The sequence below is a fragment of the Acomys russatus genome, chromosome 2 (genome assembly GCF_903995435.1).
Source record: "Acomys russatus chromosome 2, mAcoRus1.1, whole genome shotgun sequence".
Lineage (NCBI taxonomy): Eukaryota > Metazoa > Chordata > Mammalia > Rodentia > Muridae > Acomys > Acomys russatus.
In genome coordinates this window covers 20,451,402-20,463,791 of record NC_067138.1, presented here as the reverse complement: position 1 = coordinate 20,463,791, position 12,390 = coordinate 20,451,402, and positions in this window count along the sequence as shown.

Below are 12,390 nucleotides of genomic sequence, written 5' to 3'. Positions count from 1 at the left end.
CCAGGTCTTTTCTATCATAGCAGATTCTGGGGACCAAAGTTGAACAAGATCCCGATGTAGGGAAACTTGTCTTGCCAAAAACAAACAAACTAACTAACAAACCACATAAATGGCTTGAGCCCAATTCGGTACATTCTATACCGCATGCTACTGTAGAGCCAGACACCCATTAACCTTCCTTTCCAGAGCAGGAGGGACGCTTGCACAGAGGCGTGGAGATTGGAGAGATGGGGCAGAGGACCGGACTGCAAGAATAACAAAGAACAGGACACAGGGGTTTCATGACTTGTGTATTGTAAGTCCCGAGGTGCCCTGCCATTCTTTTCTTACCGGAAATAGCTTTATCAATGATGGGTAGACTACTGTGAATACAGAGACAAGCTAGGTGAAAATATCGATATATGACGAGGCAGGGGCCTGGAAGACGGAAATTCAGTTGAGAAGGTAGATGTGGCTAGCCTAGCTAGGCCAACGTGGGAGGGAGGGGGCGACGACTCAGGGTTTCACGCTTGAGTGACTGATGAATCAGAATGTGGAAGGAGAAACATACTTGTTGGTCTCGTTTCATGAGGGTTCTTTGATATGCCGTTAGACCAAGAAATAAATAAAGAAATAAAAAGCTAATAGACCTTCCAAGTATACAAACCCCATAAGCTACTGCATACAAGATGTTCGGGAGGTTTGGACTGAGCATATAGATTAGTGGTTCTTAGTCACTAAGATTACATGAGAAAGAATAAGTGACTAGATTCCAAACTGAGAAGAGGTTCAGCCTAAAACTGGGGGACCTGAGAAGAAAGTTAAGAAAAGCAAAAGACTGGAAGTAGGAACCAGAGAAGTACAGAAAAGTAGAAAAGAATTGGTGTCACAGAGACCAAAGAAGCAGGCAGATTAAAGAGGGTAACATTCTGGGAAGGCCCTGCTTGCTAGCAAGTTCCAGTGCTCAGGCCGGCCACAGTGCCATATCAGACACATTTGATTGACTGTACCAGCAAGTCTTCATCTCAAAAAGAGAACGAAAGAGAAGAAAGAAGGAAGGAAGGAAGGAAGGAAAGAGAAAAAGAAAAAGGAAGGAAAGGAAGAAAGATCTGGAAAGTAAAGAGACAGCTCACTTCAGAGAACCTAGGTTTGATTCCCAAAAACCCACATGGTGGGTTACAATTACAGATGATCCCTGGTCACAGAGGATCTGACACCATCAGGAGTCCATGGGCACTGCATGCAGACGGAGCACAGACATATGTAGGCAAAACATAAAAATAAATTAGATCATTAAAAAAAACTATCCTTGTGGCCGTTACATTCTACTCTCCACCCTCTCACTGGATGGTAGCTTGACTCGTGGCTCTTGGGGTTCCTACTGCAGTCAAACAACTGCCGTGTCTTCCAGGGATCTTCAAAGAACAAGTGAGGGCAAGGGACCCCTAAGAAGATCCTAGGTGTGCTCACAGCCACACAGGGACAGCACGTGGCCAGATGGACTGATGGCTATTGCCTCCTTCCATGTCATTCATTGTCCACTCAAGCCTGTGGTCATTTATCCCCAACAGACAGTATGACCCTCAACTGTCCCCTCCCTTACTAGACTCTAGTTCCCTCTGTTGATAAACGAAATTTTGTGGTACTTCTCGTACATGACTGTTTTTCAGATCTTATTCTGGATCCAAGCAGAACTGATCTACATTGTCTTATTTCCCTCTGAGCACTTGGTCCCGTTCTCTCATTTCAGCCTTAGTCTCCAGACATCAGCTGTGCTGTAGCAAATCTGATCTCCTACGTCAGGTGCCAGGGCTTCCCTGCTGAAAGCTAAACAGTCCTGTTCCTGGAACCCGCTGTGTTTAGTCATGGCCAATTGCTAGACTCAAACTAGACATGATTCTAAGAGCCTACAGGGTTGTGTTATTGCTTAGCTTCTAGCATAAAGGTCATAGGTTACAGAAAGAATTTGAAAGGTTCAACTAGCTGCTCACATAAGAAGCATTCAGGACGAAATGTTTCCTTTACTGTTTTTCTGATAGTTTATCTGCTCTCTGCGATAGAAATTATGGTGGAAAACAACGTGTAATGAGCACCGTAGCCCACCTCATGGTGAACAAGAGAGAGTAAAGGAGAAGGAAGAAGAGGGCAGGAGGAAAAGGGGAAAGAGAAGAGCCTGGGGACAAAATAGACCTTTCTGTAGCACAAACCTCAGTGATACAGTATTCCATTTTCCTGAAACTTCTGTCGTCTCCAAATACCATACTGCCATCAAGTAAGAAGTGAGTTACTTGATGGCATGAGTTAACTGCCTCACAAGGACTGGACTCACTCACTGGGGATCAATTCTTCAACACATGAGTCCTCTATGAGAACACATCAGATCTGAACCACAACATCAAGTCAGCCTTTATCGACCCCAGTCTTCAGCTTAACGGAAAGAAATGGAATCAGATCATAACGTTCTGCTACCCTATGACTTCTATGCAGAAAAAGGAGGCTTCTGACCAGAAAGTCTCTTCAACATTTCAAGTTTCTTCTAAGTCACTTGGGAACTGTAACAGGGCCCCAGACCTTAGCACAACTGAGTCCATGATGGAAGTACCATTCATTCAGGTTGTAAAACTCAACACCACCAGTCAAAACTAAAACAAAAGCCTAATCCATCAAAGCCACGGTTCTGGGAAAGTCTTAAAATGTACCAACCTCAATTTTCAGTGTTTGCAGTTTCTCCTCTGACTATTCTTGGTAACTGAAGTGCATCAACCCAGAACACGGTGTTTGTGCTTAAAAGATCATCCTGAAAAAGGCTCAGAGCTACACTGAGATCCCAAACACCCAGTCTAGTTGCCAGCCAGCTATTAAGACTTTCTACTGGTTTAGACCCATGTCTAAGCTGTCTTCTCTGGTAAATACCCCACAGCAGAAACAACCAAGATGATAATAATCCAGCCATTCAGCACAGGAGGGTGAGAAAAACTGGAGGGAGGCTTCCTTACGCCCCTCTCTTTCCTTCCGGCCACTCAGCACTGCTTTAGGGAGAAGTCCCAGACCAGAGAAATGAATTTTGCTCAAAAATAGTTTGTGGTCATAAAATAGAACTGAAACGTAATGGTTGATCTCATAGTTAACTTGATTAGATCTGGACACTCCCAAGAAGACTCTGGGTGTGTCTGCGGGGGCGTTTCCAGAGACACGTACCTGAAGAGGGGAGGCCTCCAATAAGTACAGCCCGCACTGTAATACAGGCTGAAACCATGGACTAACTCAAAAGGATGAGGTGAGGCAAGCTCCAGCATTCGTCTTTCTGCTTCCTGGCACTGGATGAGTGTGACCAGCTGGCTCATACTTCAGTCACCATGACTTACCTACCACATTGGGCTGTGTTCCCTCAAACAATGAGACGAGATTAAACCCTTAAGTCACTTCTCCTCACAGTTGGTCACATACACATGATATTATCATTGATCTAAGTACTGATTACTTGTGATGTGAAAATCCCTTCCAGGAAGGGATTTAACTAGAGTCAGCATTTATGCTCACACTTAGAAATTAATTCCAAGCTGGGTAAATCAAAGGAGGAACAAATCTGAGCCTGTGGCCCCCATAGCCGATGGCTGGAGGACCCTACACGTGCTTAAAGAAGTAGAGAGTCACACATGCTCACTTTGGTGCTGTGAGCCATGAACCCTAAGAAACTACAACCACAGTCCTACAACGGAGCCAAGCAGGTAGGCACCCTGGACAGCACAAGACCTCCTCAGTCACAGTCAAGAATCTACCTACCTCCCCTTAATACAATTATGCCAGGAGCTTCAAGTTTGTCATGAGGATGATTTGCCTATGAGGAAGAGATGCTTGTCCCAAAAGCTTCATGTTCCCCTGAAAAGTATTTCATAAACTGGGTGTTTTGGTTGGGTACCAGCTTTGGGAAGTAGAGGCCGACAGATCAATCATTCACTCTCATCCAGCTGCATAGTAATTGAGAGGGCTATGTGAGATCCTGACTTTAAATGAAAAACAAAGCATTTCATAGTTACCACCATCCCCTCTAGGCCTAGGAAGGACAGAGGCAGAGCAGAAGGGATGAGGAAAAAGCTTGGGAGACAGAATGGTCTCCTGGTATATGCCAAGAGTACATAGCCCTGCGTGCTCCTTGCCCAGGCCGTTCCTCAAGCCTATTGATGCCAACAGTCTTGAGGGATGACCAAGACTTGCTAGTCCATTACCAAAAAGCAGTCCTCCTCCCAGGCCTGTGTGCACAAGCATGAATACTGAGCTCTTCCCAGCACTCTGTAGGACTTGGCATGCAGGGTCGCCTGATGCTGTAATCTTCCCCCCAGTACCAGGAAGCAGTAGCAGCCAGACTTACCCAGTTGTCCATGGGGTTAAGTTCCAGACCATAGACAGTTCTTAAAAGACAGTGTTCAACAGAACACACTCCACCAGCATACTAAATTATATGGGAAGAGTCACGTTTCAGGGGTGAACTGACAGCCATGGCCTCGTCCCAGAAAAATGAATGAAGGTGATTTAAAAAAAGGGGGGAACACCATCCTGGTAGTGCATGCTAGGGGAGCCCTTCCGGGCAGGCGGGACACCTGAACAATCTTATTTCCTAATACTTACTCAAAAGAAGGATGCTCTGGCCATCCTCAACACATAGCTGTGATTCCGTGATTACCAGCCATGGCTCCACGCTAGTCCAGAAGTTCTATTTCAGATGTCGGTCAAGAGAGTGGTTAGGAATCAGGGTTCTAGGATAAGCCATTTAGCACTATCTAACACTCAGGAGTGGGGGTGGGGTGGGGGGCATTATGCCACTTGCATCATCATTCCTGAAGAGGAAGCCACCCAGTGCTAATGTGTACTGTTAGCATGTGTCCCACTAAGGAGGAAAAATCTTCCTGGTTGCATTATAGTGTCCTGTAGTGATTAAGGAGAAAAAGAGGACCCCATTTCCAAAGCGCTTGCATTGAATCCCAGTGCTGTCATTTACAGCTGTGTGGTTGTGGGCAACTTATTAGCCCCCTCGGCCTCAGTTTCCAAGTTGGGCTCACTTCCAGGATCAGTGTTGCAATAGCGTTGAAGGCGTCAGATGAGCTACCACATGTGTAGTACATACAGAATGGGATCTGGACCAAATAGATGCTTTATGAATGTTAGTCATCGTCATACCTGGGAAGTGTGTTTTGTGTTTCTCTCAGTCTTGTATCTTGTCCCTGGTTTTAGAGGGCCGGAGGCCCATAGGTTTTAGGTAGGCTATTACTTCTCCAGGACATACTCCTGCCAAAAGGACTGTCAGATTGATAAAATAGCCTTTGGGGTCCAGAATTTAGTTTATTTTGCGTTGTTTTTGCTTGTGGGCCACAGGAACCTTTCTTGGCATTAATGCGCCAGCACTCAAGTTAAGCAGGAAGCGTCTCTCCCGTTTATCAGATCGTCAGCACAGGCTTCGCACGCATCAGTCGTCTTCACAAACAAGTAGATACTTCCTGCTGCTGCTGCTGCTGCTGCTGCTGCTGCTGCTACTTCTCTTCCTGATTGTCCTCCTCCTTCTGCTGATGCTGATGCTCCTCCTAGTTCCCCTCCTGTTCCTACTACTACTACTTCTCCTCCTGATCCTCCTCCTCCCCCTACTCCTCCTCTTGATGCTGATGCTGCTCCTATTTCTCCTCCTGCTCCTTCTCCTCCTACTTCTCCTCCCGATCCTCCTCCTCCCCCTACTCCTCCTCCTCCTGCTGATGCTGCTCCTATTTCTCCTCCTGATCCTCCTCCTGCTCCTTCTCCTCCTGATCCTCCTCCTCCCCCTACTCCTCCTGCTGCTGCTGCTCCTTGTGTTCCTTCTGCTCCTGCTCCTCCTGTGCCTCCTCCTTCTGCTCCTCCAGCCCTTCCTCCTTTTGCTTTTCCTCCTGCTCCTCCTCCTCCTATTTCCTCTATTCCTCCTTCCCTCTTGTTCCTCCTTCCCTCACCTTCCACCTCTTGTTCTTTCTCTTCCTTCCTTTGTGGCTTTTGTTTGTTTTCGTATTGATTTGGCCTTTTGTTTTCTCTCGAGGCAGGCTCTCCCATTACCCACGCTGGACTCTACTTCACTGTGTAGCAATGGATGGCTATGATCAACTGACTTTCCTGCAGCTCCTTCCCAAGTGCTTGGACCACAAGCATGCCCCCTTCCTGCACTGCTCTTAGGCTTTTGACTGAGGGACTCATTTTGTAACCCTGGCGCTACCTTCTCATGTATAATCTTCCTGACTCAGCCACCTGCATGCTGAGATGGTTCCTGAACCATTACCCCAGCTTGCTCAATTCCTTTTACGAAGGATGAAGCTGGGGGTAAGAGGTGACTAAGTCACATAATACATAGGTGTAGAGAGCAATCCTAGAAGACACCTACCCACTGCAAAACCAATACTCCTGGCTACCTTACTCATTTTTGTTTGTTTGGCTGGTTGGTTGGTTGGTTGGTTGGTTGGTTGGTTTTGTTTTTTGTTTTGGTCTGTTTGTTTCTTTGTATATTTGTTTTGAGACTCATTTTCTCTGTGTGTAGCCCTGGCTGTCCTGGAATCACTCTGTAGACCAAGCTGGACTGGAACTCACAGAGATCCATTTGCCTCTTCCTTCCTAGTGCTAGGATTAAAGGTGTGAGCCACCACCACCGCGACCTCACTCGTAATCCCCCCTAGTTTTGCTGTAACCTTAGAAAGCCTCATTGGTCAAGACAATGCAGATCTTTACGTTGCAAGATCTTTGATCCCCTTGTGATCCCTGGTTGTGAACTGTAAAAACCTGTCTTTTGCTTGGTGCTACTGAGCCCTAACACACGCCTTTAATCCAAGAGCTTTCTGTACACAGGATTTAATAAAGTTAATCTAGGTCAAGAGGTAGAGCAAGAAACCAGCTGACAGGGATTAAAGACAGAGTAGGAGGGACTTTGAGTTGAATGGTACTTAAGACAGTGTGAAGTAGTGGAAGGAGCTCTTGGGCTTTTAGCTCTTGAGCTCCATGGCCTTTGGCTTTTGGGGCTTTGAGCTAGCAAGCCTTTAACTTTGGGCTTTTTTGGCCTTTTCCTCCTGGGCTGTTATCTGAGCTAGTGAGCCTTTTTGGCCTTTTCCATCAAGGTATAAGCTGAATAGGAAGGTCAGCTGAGTGCTTTTTCTGCATCTCTAAGCTAGCAGGTTTTCACCTCAGCATCTGGCTCCTGAACCTTTATTGGTAAAATAGAATGGTTAGGGTTTTCATTTAAAACGTCTCTAGGCATGGTGTCCTTTCTACATGGCCTCTTCGCATGTCTTCCAGAGTAGGAAACCAGAGGATGCCAGAGACTTCTAGAACAAATAGTACTGCTACTCCAGCCAACATCCCCCCATAACCTGGAGGAAAGAGAAGAACTGACCTTATCTCCTGAGTGCCAGTCTAGTAAAAGAGAACTGAAATCAATCATGGCTCCCGCAGGCTTTGAACCACAAACAACATGTAAGACACTTTTTTTTTTCAATGACTGTCCCATGGAAATGCAAGGAACAGCACACAACAATCAAAATGCTCCATTTAGAAGGGGCAAGGCCAATCATCATCAACTAATAGGACTTAAATAATAAACGAGTTGACATACTCCATTCTCTCTATGGATAATGGTGCTGCTCAGCAGGCTTGGCTGGGTGGAGGGATGCACTGATATGCATGGGAGGGGATGCATCTGTTGACAAAGTGGAGACATCGCAACTGCTTAGACAGATCTGCTGCCGTTCATGTACGTAGCCGTGTATGGGACATTCCAAACCAGGAGAAAAACTGAGATTTACAAACCAGCGAGTCCTTATGAGGGGTAGCTCACACTATACCTGGGGCGGGCGGGGGGTGGTTAGACTTAGGGGACACTGACATATGCTCCGAAAAGAAATAAAAGAACAAGTGAGCTTTGCCCCTATCTCATTGCCTGCTTCTTCCCTGTTTGCTTGGATTTTTGTCTATTAGGGGTCTTTTCATGTAGCTCTGATTGGCCCGGTACTCCTACACAGCCCGAACTGACCTCAGACTCACAGGATCCTCCTGCCTCAGCCTCCCTCCCCAATGCTGAAGATTACAAGCATGCACCACCATGCCCAGCTTACTTCTTCAGTATTTAAGTTGTTCTAGAAAGAAAAGTATGGAACTTAGATAAAGGTTTTTACTACCCCGAGAAAATATATTTTTAAAAAATAATGGAGCCAGGCATGGTGGCACACTCCTTTAATGCCAGCACTCGGGAGGCAGAAGCAGGCGGATTGCTGTGAAGTCAAGGCCAGCCTGGTCTTAAAATTGAGTCCAAGACAGTCAAGACTATACAGTGAAACCCTGTCTAGGAAACAAAACAAAACAAAACAAAAATTAATTAATGCCTTTAATATGTGCAACAAAAAGACCAAACCAAGAGCCAGGCATGGTGGCACACGCCTGTAATCCCAGCACTCGAGGAGGCAGAAGCAGATGAATCACTGCCAGTTTGAGGCCAGTCTGGTCTGCAAAGTGAATCCAGGACAATCAAGGTTACACAGAGAAACCCTGTCTTCAAACACCAAAAAACAAAAACAAACAAAAAAAGAACAAGCCAGGAAATCCAGTCTTTTGAAAAACTAACAAAATTAGCTCCAGCACAGGCTGTGATCAGCATCCTACAAATGCTTGAATGCAAGCCTAACTTGTACCAGATGTGGAGATAAAGTAGAGGGACATGTACAGGTGAAGAGGAGTCCCTGCCACCAATCATGGGCTGAAGAGCCAAAACAAGCCTCCTTTTCATGTGAGTTAATTATCTAGACTGTTTTGTCACAGATATGGAAAAGCGACTGGTACAGACAGCAGACACCTGATAAGGGAGCCTGGAATAGAAAGAGGCACTCTGAGCAAGGTGTCTCACAGACAGCTGTACTATTGGGAACCTTGGAGCTTTAAGGAGAAAAGCAGCAGTTAAGAGAGGAAAGCAGGGGCTGGAGAGATGGCTCAGTGGTTAAGAGCACTGTCTGTTCTTCCAAAGGTCCTGAGTTCAAGTTCCAGCAACCACATGGTGGCTCACAACCATCTATAATGAGATCTGGTGCCCTCTTCTGGTGTGCAGAAGTACATGTGTGCAGAATACTGCATAAATAAAAAATCTTTAAAAAAAAGAAAGAAAGAAAAGAGAGAGAGAAAAGCAGGTCTGCTCTGGAGTAGCCAGGTGTGGTGACACACACCTTTAATCCCAGCACCCAGGGACCAGAGGCAGGTCAGATCTCTGAGTCTGAAGCCAGCCTGGTCTACAGAGTGAGTTCCAGGACAGATGGGGCTCCACAGAGAAACTCTGTCTTCGGGGGGGAGGGAATGAGAAATTTAGGGTCTCATCTTTAGGAGGTAGAAATTTATCAGAGCTTTCTCACCAGAGTAGGGACTGGGACGGGCAGAAATTTGTGAAGATTAATTTCTCCTGAGGAACAGGAAGGAGCAGAAGGACAGTTCTCAGGTGTTGGGCTATGTGCCAGTCAGTTTTCCATACCTGTGGCAAATACTCAAGATAACTGCCTCATATGAAAGGAGGCTTATTTTGGCTCTTCCACCATGTGGGTGCTGGGAATGGAACCCAGATCCTGTAGAAGAGCATCCAGTGTGTTGATGCACTGACTCATCCCTCTAGCTCCAATATTTTAGTATTTTATGGCAGCGATTTCCTTGCACCTCCCAAAACAGCCAAAAGTGGATTTGATCCGACACTTTATATTGAATTCCTACAGGCTATGTACAAGTCCACCCCAAATTCTGGTTGATTCGCCCTCTGATCACACTTTTTTAAAAATTGTGACATACAGTGTAACCCTCTTTTGAAAGACTCCCAGTAAACTTTGGGAGATAGTGGTAGTATTAGAAATGACACTTAACGTTTCAAATGTGCTGTTTCAGAAGGCGTGGCACTCTGCAGCTTGAAGATGGTTTTAAATGTCTGGTCTTAACTAATCACTCTAGGTGTCCAGCACATGACAAGGGCTTTGTCTCACTACACTTGTCATTTTGTTTTTCATTTCCTATTGAAATGGAGTCTCATTGTGTAGCTCAGACTGGCCTTGAACTTGGGATTCTGCTTACTCTCCCTCTGCAAGTACTGAAGTTACAGGCATAGATCACTGTGTCCTGTTTGACATGTGGCATTAAAGAAAAGACAGAACACCTAATGGGGAGCAAAACGCACAACCGAACTACCATTTTGGATCCTACTGTAGTTTGTGCAATTGGCAGCTTTCCAAATAGGCCTCTGGGTGAAGGATCTCGCAAACTCAGGGCTCGATGCCAAGGAGGAGGAACTCTCATAAAGCAAGCACTTATTACCAGCATTTAGGAGGCAGAGGTAACTAGATCTCTGTGAGTCTAAGGTCAGCTTAGTCTATATAGATAGAGTTCTAGGTCGGCCAGGGCCGTACAGTCTTAGCTCAAAAAAAAAAAAAAAGAAAAAAAACATATAGCCTGAACCATTTACCGTTTCCCCCATTGGTTTAATTGGATTGTTTCTGAGACTCTACTCTAAATCTAATCTCAATCTAAAAAGCAAGTTTTAATTTTTAAACTGCATTGCATATTCTTAGATAATGTTTGGAACTTGTATAATCTTTTTTTTTTTTTTTCTTGCCCAGACAAAAACTGGACAAAATTCACAACATAAGTCAAAGTTCAGACACAGTTCTCCTTTCAGATGATGGAACTGTCCTTAGGGAGGAGAGAATTAATGTTAGACATTGCCCATGGTGAGTCCTTTTATTTTATTTTTTAAATACTTTTATTTTATTACACATGTATGAAACAAACTACATACAGCAGGGAGAACCATGTGACAATCATGAGAATAATAAGTTCTATACAGGTTACATGCATAGTGACTTGGCCGTCTGCATTCATCTCCTTTGAAGTAAGTGTTTTTCCTGTCTTGTTGGGTCTAAATTTCTGAATATGATTCAGTATCTATCCTATCTCAACTCTAATAGCTTAACTTCCTTATCTTGATCGAAAAGGATCTTGTCCATCCTTTTATTTTTTTTTTAAGTACTAAAGATTGCACTCAGGGCCTCAAGCATTCTGGGTAAGTGCTCCAACTACAGAGGTACATTCTCTTCTGCCTCATGTATTTATTCTCATAGGAAGTATCAGATTTATATTTAGGAAGAAATTAGAAAGAATAAAGACCATTTTAATTATACTATCTTAAATAGTTGAGAGGCCATTTTGCAAAGCTTACTGTTAAGTGGGTGAACGACTTTAGATCACAAATCCTCTTTGAAGGCCAGAAAAGAATTGATGATGGCAGTTGCTCACTCAGACTTGGGGACAGACACACAAAATAGAGGGAAAGGGATGGCCTTCTGAGCGACACTCCCTGCATCTCCTAAAAGGTACACATCTGGTGTTTCAATAACATTTAACTGAGGGAATACCCACCATAAAAGTGAGTGGCCCCATCACATGGTTGAGGTCCTGGACTAAAGAAGAGAGGGGAAAGTGGAACTGTACATGCATCATGATTAAGAGCACTGGCTGCTGTTCCAGAAGACCCAAGTTCAAAATCATCTATAACTCCAGTTCCAGGGGACCCAACACCCCCTTCTGGCCTCTACAACCACCAAGCACACCAACCGTGCACAGACATACATGCAGGCAAAGCGCGCATACACATAAAATAAAGAATGAGATAAAATGAAGAAGAAGAAGAAGAAGAAGAAGAAGAAGAAGAAGAAGAAGAAGAAGAAGAAGAAGCCAAGCATGGTGGCACAATGGAAACAACCCCTCCCTTTCCCAAGTTGCTTTTCCTCAGCATTTTTTTCCACAGCAATGAGAAAAGTGGCTCCTGTGTACAGTGAGTATCAGCAAGGCACACTCAAAAAGTTGTTGGCCAAAGATGAATGCTTTAAAATCCTAACATAGAAGGTGCACTATTTATATGCAATTTTCATTCTGCTGTGGCAAAGCTGTTAAGCCCATAGAGTGGTTTATAGACCAAAGGTAAAACATTGGGGGGGGGGGGTATAATCAGCCTAAAAGGCGACTGTATTGACGTAAATGTCAAGGTCAAGCTAGACTAAAAGCTTCTAAATATAGCTGTTCTATTTTAGGTAAAATAGTCCATTCTGTTTCCATAGCGTTATGTAAAGTATGTCCCACATTTGTTCTTAAAGCTCTACTATTTAAATGAACAAGAGTCAGTAGCTCATCTTAAAACTTCGCTTTCTGCTTAAAGGCTCAAATAAAAAGTTCTAGAGTCTCTTTCTTTGGATTCCTAGGTTAGGAATCATCTGTAGGAAAGTGTGTGTGTGTGTGTGTGTGTGTGTGTGTGTGTGTGTGTGTGTGTGTGTGTGTGTACACGTACCCAGGGTCTTGTACTTGCTAAGGAAGTACTCTACCACTGACCAGTGGTAGTATATA